The following is a 12,825-nucleotide window of genomic DNA, read 5'->3' as shown; positions in this document are numbered from 1 at the left end:
TTGGAAATGGCATAATTGTTGTAATTAGAGCGAGCACCTGAGGGTGGCGATGCAGTGGCCCACCCTCAGTCCAAGTCCATATGGTCTGAAATAGATAATGGCCATGTTAATGTGCTCTGTCCATCAGTGCTGCACACTCAGTAAGGACTGCATGCAGACAAGCTGTTATTTCCCATCAAGAGTTTATAGATGAGCATCGGCCCAGCTGCCATCGCAACTTCTCACAGTATTCTCATCTCAATACTAATTCTCTCTCTCTCTCTCTCTCTCTCTCTCTCTCTCTCTCTCTCTCTGTCCACACACACACACACATACACTTTCTCTCTCTCTCTCTGTCCACACACATACACACACACACACATACACTTTCTCTCTCTCTCTCTCTCTCTCTCTCTCTCTCTCTCCACACACACACACACATACACACCCTAATATCTCTCTCTCTCTCTCTCTCTCTCTCTCACACACACACACATACACTCTCTCTCTCTCTCACACACACACACACCCTAATATCTCTCTCTCTCTCTCTCCACACACATACACACACACTTTCTCTCTCTCTTTCTCTCTCTCTCTCTCTTTCTCTCTCTCTCTACCTGCTATCTCCAATAACAGAGACCCCTGTGCAGCTGCTGACCCTGCCCTCTGTGTTACCTTTGATCTTTTAAGTTGGATCTGCTTAAGAGCCGTCATTTACAGAGAGAAACAGTGGATCAAGCAGAGAGGAGTCAGACTTGTCTACTTCAGAATAGAGCCACATCAATTAACTGCAATTATACCCTAAGATCAGAAAAAAATTAGAACAGATCCCGAGGTCCAGCTTAGCTCTCGTATGAAGAAAAAAAAAGAGTTCCTCTTTTTCTTTTTTTTCTTTTTTTAGGGAACTTCTCTCGCCTTTATGAGGATCTGTTAAGTCTGCTGTGTTTGTTTTGCTGTAATCCTCCTCAGTAGGAGCAGACATTCTACAGCTTTATCAACTCCTCAGGACTGAAAAAGACCTGGAACAAAACCAGATCTGAAAAGGACACTTCACCAAGTTCACTCCTCAAATGTATCACTGATATTGCCTTTAAATTAAAAAAAAAACAAAACATTTTGTAGTGACACATGTCCTTACACATTCGTGATGACACACAATGAATTAGCATGCTGGGCAGATTCATTTGTCAGGTCCACTCATTTTCATTATACTTATTTGATCAGTTAGGTCCACTCATTTTCACCACTCTGTTTTTAAGTGAAGTGTTTGTTACTGAGGTGCGTTTTTCTACGTTGGAGTTCTCTATGTATAATATAGAGTCCTAACCCAGTGCTCCAAAAACCTATTTATAAAATGTATACCTGGAGTGTGGAAAATGTAATCTTATATGGGCTTGTTGAATAGGTGAGGTGATGGTGTATTTCTCCCATTAATTCCCTATGTAGGCTTTGATGCTTTGGTCCCATTTATCATAAGTGTTCATTCGCTGCTCTGAGAGACAGCGCAGGCTGAAGTTTTTGCCCATTATCTCCATAACATGTAGACTTAGCATATTGTCACCCTACAGGCATTTCCCATGGAATTAGACTTCTCCACAGACACCAAAGCTGCTTTAAATTCAACATTATTTCACTCTTCGAATTTCATATACTGCTGGTGCAAGTTATTATCCGAACGGAATACATTAGCGGCCCTGGCCATGAAGAAACACAGCCTCTACACCATGTTCCAATTATAAAACATTTTGCTCCATGTTTTTCTTTCTTTACCCCCCCCCCTCCCCCCACGACGTTATCGAGGTCTCTCACATCATTTGTGGCTGTGAAGTGCATTGCTGTTTGAAGCACAAATAATATGAATGTAACAGACAGTAATGAGTAACATCTCTACCATTACACAATGAATAATATGATTGTAACAAACAGTAATGAGTTATGTCTGTGCCATTAGGTGGAGAGGGGCCAATAAAGATCCTATTTATATTAAGACCTTAATGTCTCAGTGGCCTGAGGCTAAATCTGAAATGTGAAAAAACAAAACAAACATCACTGAGAGTTCTATGTCTCTCACCAATACAGCACTTCCCATGTGGATCAGGGAGGAGAAATTACTGAACTCCAATTTCGTTCGGTTTCAGTGGACGATGAACTGCAGTGTTGCCCTCTCTACCTTCTGAGAAAGATGAAAAGTAGAAAATGGAACATCTATATATTATAACAACCTGTGTGTGTGTGTGTGTGTGTGTGTGTGTGTGTGAACTCTGCTTCAGTCAAAGTTTCAACAAATTCCATTGATGTTATATTCTCCAGTTTTTGGATAAAAATATTTGTTTGCTCTATGTATACAGTTAATTAAAACAACAAATGTTAGCTACAAGCAGTTTGCTAAGCTAATCTCTAAATCATTGTTTGGTGTTGCATTACTCACTGTGGACAGTTTTTACCTATTGTACTCACAGTGAAAACAGAGACAAGAAAGCATTGTGGTCTCAGATGTAAATATTTGTTGTGTACTAGCTAATTGTCTGTCTGTTGTGTACTAGCTAGTCTAGTCTGTTGTGAAAATCGGGGATGCAACCTTCGTCAGTTACGCCCCAAAGCTATGGACAGGTATCAGAGAAGCCAGCTCACTAAATAGTTTTTAAAAGAAACCTAAAAACGCATCTCTTCACTTTAGGCTTTAACTAGCTATGACTTTCCTGACACAGGCCTAAAATACTTTTGCAGTTTGCCTTGCACTTACACACTGCTACACTTCTTTTAAAATGTTGTATTTGACTTGATTTTATGCATTCTGTATATTCTATTTTTTATGTATTTTATTTTAATCTTTATTTTCCATCTGTTTTTATGTGAAGCACTCGGTGTAATGTAATTTTTTTACTGTAAAGCACTTTGGGCTGCATCTCTTGTATGAAAGGTTCTCTACAAATAAAGATGATGATGATGATGATTATTATTAGCCAATTGTCTGTCTGTTGTGCACTAGCTAATTGTCTGTCCGTGTCTGCTGTGTATTACAGCACACTTTTTAGGATCTAACCTAATGAAAACCGTTGTTGAGTCTTTAAACGGGGCAATCTCCACCTTTAAAAGGTAGCAGCCCAGTGGAGGGTTATTAACTAGATCAGTGTGACAAATGCTCTGTTTGATAAATGAGGTGCTCTCCTACAGGTTTTTACACTCCATACTGTTGAGTCCTAACTGGGGGTGTTGGTGTCCCTGCTCCAGGGGCCAAGGCACAGTGAGAAACGCAGGTGAAGGCGAATAGAAGTATTACAGAAAGCAAACATGGCAGGATCTGACTGGGAAAAGAGGAAGATGGAGGTTGGAGTATTCTTTGACTCTCATTCTCCGATTTAGCTTTGTGTTTGTCTGTCACTCTGTGTGTGTGTGTGTGTGTGTGTGTGTGTGTGTGTGTGTGTGTGTGACTGTGTGTGTGTGTGTGAGTGTGTGTGTGTGTGAGTGTGTGAGTGAGTGAGTTTCATGCACGTTTCATTCTACTGTATTCACTAATAATTCAGTCCTGAGTTTGTAGTAATATGGCACTTATTTTTGTATAGAAAAAATATCATACTTTTCTTTGATACTAGAACTGATCTCCCCACAAAAAATAGAAACTTGTTTAACAAATCACAAGGGTCACACTGACGCGCCTGAATCTTGCTTTTATGGTTGACCTGTTACAAATGCACTCTGTTCTCCAAAAATGTTACATCATCCAAGGGTAGCCGAACCGAAAGGCCAAACATGGGATAGCCGATAAAAGGTCAGCACTTAAATCATTATATCTATTGATGCAGTGTAGTTGTGATGTTTCTCAGATCACAGTCTCTGTACGGCAAATAGACCGTGCCAAAAATGAGTCCACTGCCCTCTCCTGATGCAATATTTCACAAGAGGCCTGCAGAGGAGAACAAGTTAGACAGGTGAGAGAGAGAGACAGAGACAGAGAGAGAAAGAGAGAGAGCGAGAAATAGCTATATGAAGGATCCACTTACAAGCCACACAAGCCTGGCTTGTCTCTGACGCTGGTTCAGTTCTAAGGCTTGATATACCCTGGGTTAATGAAGCTGTCTCTGTCTGAAAACCTGTGGAGAGAGTATGACCCTCCTGTCCACTCAGCCTAGCCCCTGCCTCAGTTACACTCATTCATCAGAGCTTCAGGCAGCAAGAGAGAGGGGGCGAAAGGGGGGTGCCCCCAAACTATGTGTTTTCTGTGAAGTTTTGACACGGTCTCCATAGGCAGGTGCCCCCCAGTCAGGACCACACACACACTGCAGGATATAGGGAAAACCAGCACCAACAGTACTTCAGTTGAGTAAAACACTGACCATGATAATGAGAGAGAAAGAGAGAGAGGGAGACCCTTCATATCCAGCGTATTACACATTATATTTTGTCATTTCTGGCTTAAAAAACATGTATCCTACTCCTTTGTCCCTCGATTTTTCTAAAAAAAAAAAAGAAAGAAAGAAAGAAAGAAAGACAGACAGAGAGACATTTCGGTCTGAGAGAGGCTCCATAAGGTTTGGTTGACACCACTCTGAGTCAGCTGGGTCCGTATCTATGGAGATGCTGTGATGCCCCTTCCGTTACCCTGAAGGCGGCCAGTCTCTTCCATCCGCATGCCTGTAATGACCAATCAGACATGCGTTACTCAGCAGTCAGAGGTCATACATCTCTCTCCACAACACCTCCTCTTTTTTTTTCTTAGTTCACATACACACACACACACACGCACACACACACGCACACACACATGTCCTTACAGTCAATATAGAATGAAACACATCACAGTGAAGCTTTGGCAACTACATACAAGCATGTGCGTCTCTGACCTTCTCACCCGTGTTTGTTTGGCCTGTAAGAGCCATGATGTGCCAGTGAAGAGACGCCTGTTTCTCCTTGTTCAAGCTTCAGTCTTGGATTTGTGTCTGGAATAGTTGGCGTGTAGATGGTGCCGTTGGAAACAGTGAATGCGTGGGAAGAGGCTTTTTTGAAAAGGGAAATAAGAGAAAATCATTATTTGAGATGGAAATTGCAGGAGTAAGAAGAGTAAGGCAACTCGATCCAAAAGAAAAAGAAGAGAAAGGGAGATTGGTAAAGAGAGAGATGTGGAGAAGGGACAGGAAAGAGAGGCTTCATACAGTGTGTGAGCTATTGTGTGGCATGTATAAAGGAGGAAAAAAAACCCCAAAAAACAAAACAAACCTGACGATTTCTCTTTGTCTAACTTCACAAAAGAGGCACATGTTCTGAAAACTCTCGTTTCATCTGAGGGTTTTTTTTTTTTCTCCCGGACCTTGGCAGGAAGGCCGTACTGCACAGAAAATGAAATCCCACAGTTCACACCTCCAGCTTCAACCAAGTCTGTGTTTGCTTAGAGCTTCGCCCTGTTGAAACTGAAATCAGAGAGTTGGATCAGAGAGAAGCGGGCACAGGAGACGTATAACTCCCCTTACTGCACAGTCTTCAGCTCTCGCCAGGGAACTGTAACTAGCTTCCAGAATTGCACCAAAACACTCGCATGTGTCAATTACAATAACACTGTTTACTCAACATTACCATTCCCTTTTATGTCCTTCCTTAATAACAATGAGAATTCCCTCCCTTAGGTGTTCGATGGGCTCTGTTAATTAGAGCAGCCATTATCATCTGAGTATCCCGCCCCCATCACACACCCTCACACATCACACCCTCTCCCATCCACCCACACCAGCCGTGTCCCCGCCCACACCAGAACCAGGATAAACACACGCACACACCTACACACACACACGCGCGCACGCGCGCATGCACACACCCACACACGCGCACGCACACGCAAAGACACACACACAAATAAACCCCCCCCACACACGCGCGCACACACACATCCACGCATGCACACATCCACACACGCGCAGGCACACACGCGCATACGCACACACACACAGACACACACACAAATAACCCCCCCCACACACGCACACACACTCACACACGTGCACACTCACACACACGCACACATTCACTCCTTTTCTCTCACATTCTCACCACACACACTGATTAATGAGTGACATACTCACACGGAAACACATAAAACACACACACCATAAATATGCAGACACTAATGTATAGTGCACATACCGTATCATTCCTCTCTCTCTCTCTCTCTCCCCCTCTCTCTCTCCCTCTCACTCTCTCTCTCTCTCTCTGAATCCTACTTCCCTGTTTCATGGTGTGTCTCCTCTTAAACCTGGAGCCTTCAGTATGGCCTCTGAGTGCCCTGTCTGTTCCCCCCCCCCATCAGTTCATAAAACACTATCAGATATCATTATACACTGAGTGAGACACGTTAGCCAGGCTCATGAGAGCGCGGCCTGCTTTCATTCAGTCTGGAGAGCGTTATAGAGAACACACTACAGAAACCCAGTTCTCCCAGCATCCCCACTCTGGGCTTCGGACCTGACACGCAGCTGTTTGGCCCCCGACAGGTTCAAAAGCCTGTTGCTTCTGGGAGCTTAATTTGTTCATTCTATTCCGTTAAAAGGATGAATTCTGCATCTAATGATCCACAAGTTGAAAGGAACTTTTGAAAAGCTGAAGTGCTTGACCTCTGATTCATACTGTAAAAACATGTTCTAGTTTCAAAGTATTATATATATATCTGAGCTACAACAAGGATCATCACACAGACTGGTAAATTAAATAAAGCTAAAATACCTGAAGCTAAGCTGAAGTATGGTGGTGATATTGTAAACATACCTGCGAAAATGAGGAGAGGCGAAAAACAGCTTTGTATTCATGACTGTATCTCAGCACCAAAAAATTTATCTCAATCAAAGTGAAGACAGAGTTTATCATAAATTATCATGAAAAGGGTTTCCGCTGAGTAGATGCTTAATTACAATCTCATTTGAATAATTTTGCATATTAATGAGTTTAGAATGAAAATCATTTTTGGAGTTCTAACTTGTGCTCGGGTACCCACCGAGATAATGGAAGCCCTTAAAAAACGTGTGTGATCCTATTACCAAAGGAAGCACAGCCATTCCTCTCCACACACATACGTTTCCTAACCTGATTAATGGACCTGAGTCTCAGACATTAATATACGATAACCAAATTAAAGACTTCATTAGTCTCAACTCACTCCACGTGTTTTGCCGTATCATGAATAAAACTCCGTGTGATATCAGCATTTCATTGTTCAGGAGCTTCTGTCTTTCCATCTTTTTTTTTTTTTTTTTCGTAAGGTGAGTTGGTTTCAAACTTTTCATTCTCTGTGTATTCTGTGTACAAGCCAGTGACTTCGCAGGTATCTTAAAACCTAATTACGTGTGGTCTTTGGCAGACGGGCACAGAGACTTGACGTGATCTGGAGACTAATCAGATTAATGAGCATGGGAAACAGCTGTTTCCAACCTTTTCACACCAATAGACATTTATCTCACACTGCGTGCATCAAAACCATCTTTTAAACGCTAATGACAACTATCTCTTAGATTTCTTCATGACTGAAACACGGCTGGCGGATTCTTGATTGTCCCTGTGTGGTCCTCTCGTGTCCAGTTGTCTATTTTCAGGTCGTACATTCACATCATGTTTCCAATGACAACAGTCTACTCATCTCTTTAAAAAAAACCCCAGTTCATTCCATTTTTTTTTCTCTCTTCAGCAGACTGGCTTGTGGACGTGTGTGCGCGCTGGACTCAATGGTGATGATGTGTTCATTAAAAAAGTTTATCAGAAGATGTGGAGCAGATGCTGATAAACAAAAGAAAAAAAAAAAGATTTTATTTTTCTCATTTGTTCGGTGCTGTCCTCTCTGGTGTTGACACAGTGTTAGGAAATTGGGCTCCAGTCAGTGTGGATGATCAGGGCCGGTCTGATCCGCCTCCATCGCGCTGGGTTACATGCGAAACGTGATGCAAGAGCAGAGACTAGTGGTGAGATGCGCGTCCCTCTCCCCGTCTCCACGCCGCGCCTACCTTCCTCGACGCCTTGACCTTCTCCACTGTTTGCTCAATTATTATGGATACAATTATCACAGATTAAGCTGTAAGAAACAAGTCTTCAGGGAGGTGGTTTCACAATATGCGTAAAAAGTAAACTTTCTATATTAATGAAAGACAGCGCGGGCTAAACCCTTTATTAAAGTTATTTAATGGATCATATTGACTCCGCTCATGAGCTATAATTAGCATTTTAATATAAGGGGTTAAACATCCATGTTCTTCTCTCTCTTTTGAATGAATTCCCGCGGCCCAGTCGACGTGCATTCCTCAGACTGAAGGCCAGCACCGAATCCTACGCTTATTTGTTCAGGTATAACGCCAGCTTTAAAAACCATGACTGTCACAGTCCCTGGTTTTCTTTCATGTTTAATGTAAGAACATATTAATGTCACAAAGCCGACACTCTGACATGTGCAATAACGGATTATATCTTCGGTATATGTCTTCAGAAACTGATCAAAACAAATGGTCGAGTCTCCGTGGCCGCAGGGATCTGCAAACGGTGGTTTTTAACATGTATGAATTAAAACAACTTTATTCTAACCCTCTGTGTGTGTATGTGTGTGTGTGTGTGTGTGTGTGTGTGTGTGTGTGTGTGTGTGTGTGTATGGCAGTGCTGCGTCAGCTCTGCCGTCATACTGTGGAAGGAGGGTGTTTATGGAGTGCATGTATTTGATCTGCAGGCCTTCTAATTACCCTCTGCCTTCCCACACACACACACGCACACACACATACACACACACACACACACACACACACACACAGAGCCTGTAGCTGAGTGCAGAGCCACTCACATGTGTCTGGGGTGTGTAATAGTTTACTGCACACCGATGACTTTAGAGATGTAGGTTTTGTGGGTATGGTGAAAACGGTATGGTCAAGCTTATTGAGTACTGTTCCTATCACAAGTGTAGAAAAGAGTGTCCGACTCAGGCCTCTGACTAGTGGTGTTTATCTGTTTTATTAATGGTTTCAGCAAAGACTAAACCAACCTGTGAGTCATTCTCTCCCCATACAACTTCTGCACCCTCTGCATATCTGAAGGGCAGGTCACAGACTGTCTACAGTTTATCTCTCAAATTTATACATGTCCTTAAACGAGTCATACCCTAATATCTCTCTCTCTCTCTCTCTCTCTCTCTCTCTCTCTCTCTCTCTTTTCTCTTTAACTCTATCTCTCTCTTTTTCCTCTGTAACTCTCTCTCTCTCATTCTTAAGCAAACACAGGGGATAAAGTGATGCTGTAATTAGACGTTTGTCATTAAAATATTCGTTTTCTCTGTGTAGATGGGGTAGTACTGAGGATAGTGGTGGGTGGGTGTGTGGGTGTGTGTGTGTGTGTGTGTGTGGGGGGGGGGGGGTGCTGGTAGATGGTTGGATGGGTATTAACAAGTTCACGGATCTTATTACTTCCTCCTCCTCCTTCTCCACAACCCCCCCCCCCCCCCCCACCCCCCATCTCATTCTGTCAGCTCCCAGCGATATGATATCCAAAGGCTTGGTTCGTATTTACTACAAGTTCATTACTGCGCTGCTGCATGGGCCCAGCTGGTTGGAGGGGTCTGTGTTTTAATTAGTGTTGAGGGTCTGTGTATTAATTAGAACATGAGTGATATTTACTGTACCTAAGGAACATGGGACAGGCTAAAGACACTGGCGGCTTCAGCTAATAAACCCTGCCATGCTAATGAGGAAGAGGAGCCATAAAAATAGACGCCGGCAAAATAATTCATAAAGTTTATTGATCTCAGAGTAAAGACGTTAAGCTCCGATTAAGGGCAACAAAAGGAAAGGCATCGTACTTTATCAAATAAATAAGCCGAACGGAGAAATGTGAGCACAGAGACAGATTGTCATTAAGTAGAACACGTGATGACTCCCCCATGAGAATGGGCCCATGCGTTCACGCCATAAAAGACGAAAAACTGGGAGGGGTACAGCAAAATACTAAAAGGGGGGGGGACGGACATAAATCTGCTGAAAGCTGAGATTGTGCAGTAGTTTGACTGACAAAGGCTAGACAGTCAAGGAATTTATTATTCTGTTGCGTGAAGTGTGTGTAAAGACAAAATATTGTGTTGAGCTCTCATTCTCTGGTCCTGCTGTGTTACTGCTGAACACACTGGTTGTTTCTGTATGCTTATAAAGCATTTATAAATGCATAATAAATACTTATTAAAATAATGAACCTACAAAATAGTTAATAAAGTAATGAATATAAATTAGAAATGTATTTATTATCTGTGTGTAATAATTTATGTATTCATTTATTTAAGGTTCTTGCTAACCAGTGCAAAGTCATGAAATCACTTTTAAACGATAGAATCATATTAATTAACAGCAGCAGGCCCAGCTTAAACAAAGGCTTAGTATTTTGTAGTTATATGTCAGAGAATCATACGATACGATATGATACGATACAATACGATACGATACGATACGAAGCGATGTGATGTGATATGAGACAATACAATACAATAGTAGGTGATGATACATGATATGACTTAATGTGGTATGAGATATGTTGTAACAGATGTTGACATTTTTCATGTTATCTTTGCTGCCTTTATGATTGTTTAGTTGTTTCTACTGGTTGGGCAGCCCATTTTCTGATTCGCAGTCATGATCTTCCCATGTAGGGAAACAGACAGCCTTTTGTTTTGTTAATCAAGCCATTGATAAAGCATTGATTAGGTATTAGTATAGGTCCGCTCACCGCTGGGGCACTGAAATTTAATCTGAGTTTTGTCCATCTCTCGTCCAGTTCGTGTCAGCCCACTGCTGGGTAACTATGACCAGGACTCAGCCTCGCAGCATGCAGAGAGACACGGCCAACATGACTCCATCTGTCCGTCACACAACACGGCCTACGTTTGGGCTCCGGCCCAAGACCACCGCTGTGTCCCAACACGCATGTGTCCGATAGTCCTGGAAATCGCCGGCACACATAAACGAGAGGATTTATGTGTTTGCTCAGTGCACTGATACCGTTATGTTTGTGTTTCAGAGTCTTATTGAAAAGCCCTTTAATGTCTCTAATCACCAAATCAAACAGGGGTCTGAAGGTGATCTACAGGATGATTATGGCCTTAGATACACACTAATGAGGGTGAATTCTTTATTATGGAACATGCTCCTGGTTTTGGTGTGCTTTCGTGAGGAGGCTGTGGACTGATTTTACAGGTTGACAAAAGGTGTGTGAAACAGATGCCGTGTTAAATAGAGAGTGAGTATGTGTGCACATTTATACAGTGTGTGTGAAGGAGGGCTTGTGCTGGCAGCTCTCCAAATGAAAGCAATGGATTGCACATACCAGGGAGGGTGAGAGAGAGAGAGAGAGAGAGATGGAGAGGGGGGGAGAAGGAGAGAGAGAGAGAGAGATAGACAGAGAGAGACAGAGAGGGAGGGAGGGAGAGAGAGGGAGGGGGGGATGGAGAGAGAGAGAGAGAGAGAGAGAGATACACAGAGAGAGAGGGAGGGAGAGAGTGTGTGAGATGCTTCATCCTCAGTCATGTCTGGTATCAAGGCAACACACTTAAAACAGTAATTTGTTTCCCTTGCATCCAATAAACAGCTCATTCCTTTTCCAATCAATCACCTGAAGCAGAAAGATTAAAAGTAGGGGGAAAGAGACGAGAGACTGCAGGGAACTCTGCCTAAGCTGCAGTGGATTGTTCAGGCAATTTTCTCCACCTTCCAATGCGGCAATAACAACATATCCACAATTCAGTTACAGGGAAGAAGTCCTCTTTCTCCCCCCTAAGTTTTAATTACCACACAAGGCAAGGTTACTTTTCAAAATATCACAATTTCAGAAGAACTCCCATCCACAAAACCTGTGGGGGAAGTGTTGACATGTACCAATCAGATGAGGGGTAATTTTTACACGAACACATTGTCAAAAAAAAAAAAAACCCTGCACGGTGTTAAACGACGTTCCGATTAATTTTTAAGCGCTGTAACACGTTCATATCCCCAGCGATCACGTCCTGTCACGGTATGCTACCTGTTGTGAGCGAGATCACGGCCGCAAAGTCTCTCAATAATTAATAAAGCTTTTATGTTGATGTGATCAGACTGGGCGTTGTGTAATATTGAACACGGCTGACGTGACGTGTGCTCTCTGCTCTGAGGGCCATTCAAAGCCTGAGACGACTCAGAGACACGCTAACGCTAAGAGGAAAGCGTTCGCCTACCCTGCGCCAGGCCCCTCAGCTAGGCCTCGGTTAAGCGGACGGTCCCGGGCAGTCACGTTAGAACATGCTGATCGTTTTCGATCAGAAGATGTCTCTGCTCTGGGTTGCCTCCCTCAACACACTCCGTGTGTGCTGTGATTTGGTGAGAGAAATATTATGGATCACAGGGTTGGAGGCTGAAGACTGGAAGAGCGAGCGGAGTTAGAGAGACACCGTAAGAGTCACTGAAGCAGACGTCCTGTCAAAAGGCCTGTGTCCGTTATACCTGACACACTGCACATAACGAGGACTGAATTTACCTCTCTCAAAACACAGCATGTTTTACATCAAAAGGCTTTAAATGAGAGTGTTTCACTTACTCAAAAGTGTCACTGACGTTGAATCTGTTGGTATCAATGTGAGGTATTTATGAGGTTTTGTGTGTGTTTGTGTGTTCGTGTGTATGTGTGTATTTGTTAGAGTGCGGTGTTTTTGAGGTTGTGTGTGTAGTACTTTTGAGGTCGCTCGATTTTGAAGTCAGTTGTTTGAACTCAGGTGTGATATCCTGATGCTGTCACACACACACACACACACACACACACACACACACACACACACACACACACACGCACACACACACACAGACCAGGGCACACCAGTTTTGA

This window comes from Chanos chanos, chromosome 4 (assembly GCF_902362185.1).
Source record: "Chanos chanos chromosome 4, fChaCha1.1, whole genome shotgun sequence".
Lineage (NCBI taxonomy): Eukaryota > Metazoa > Chordata > Actinopteri > Gonorynchiformes > Chanidae > Chanos > Chanos chanos.
This window is presented reverse-complemented; position numbering follows the sequence as displayed.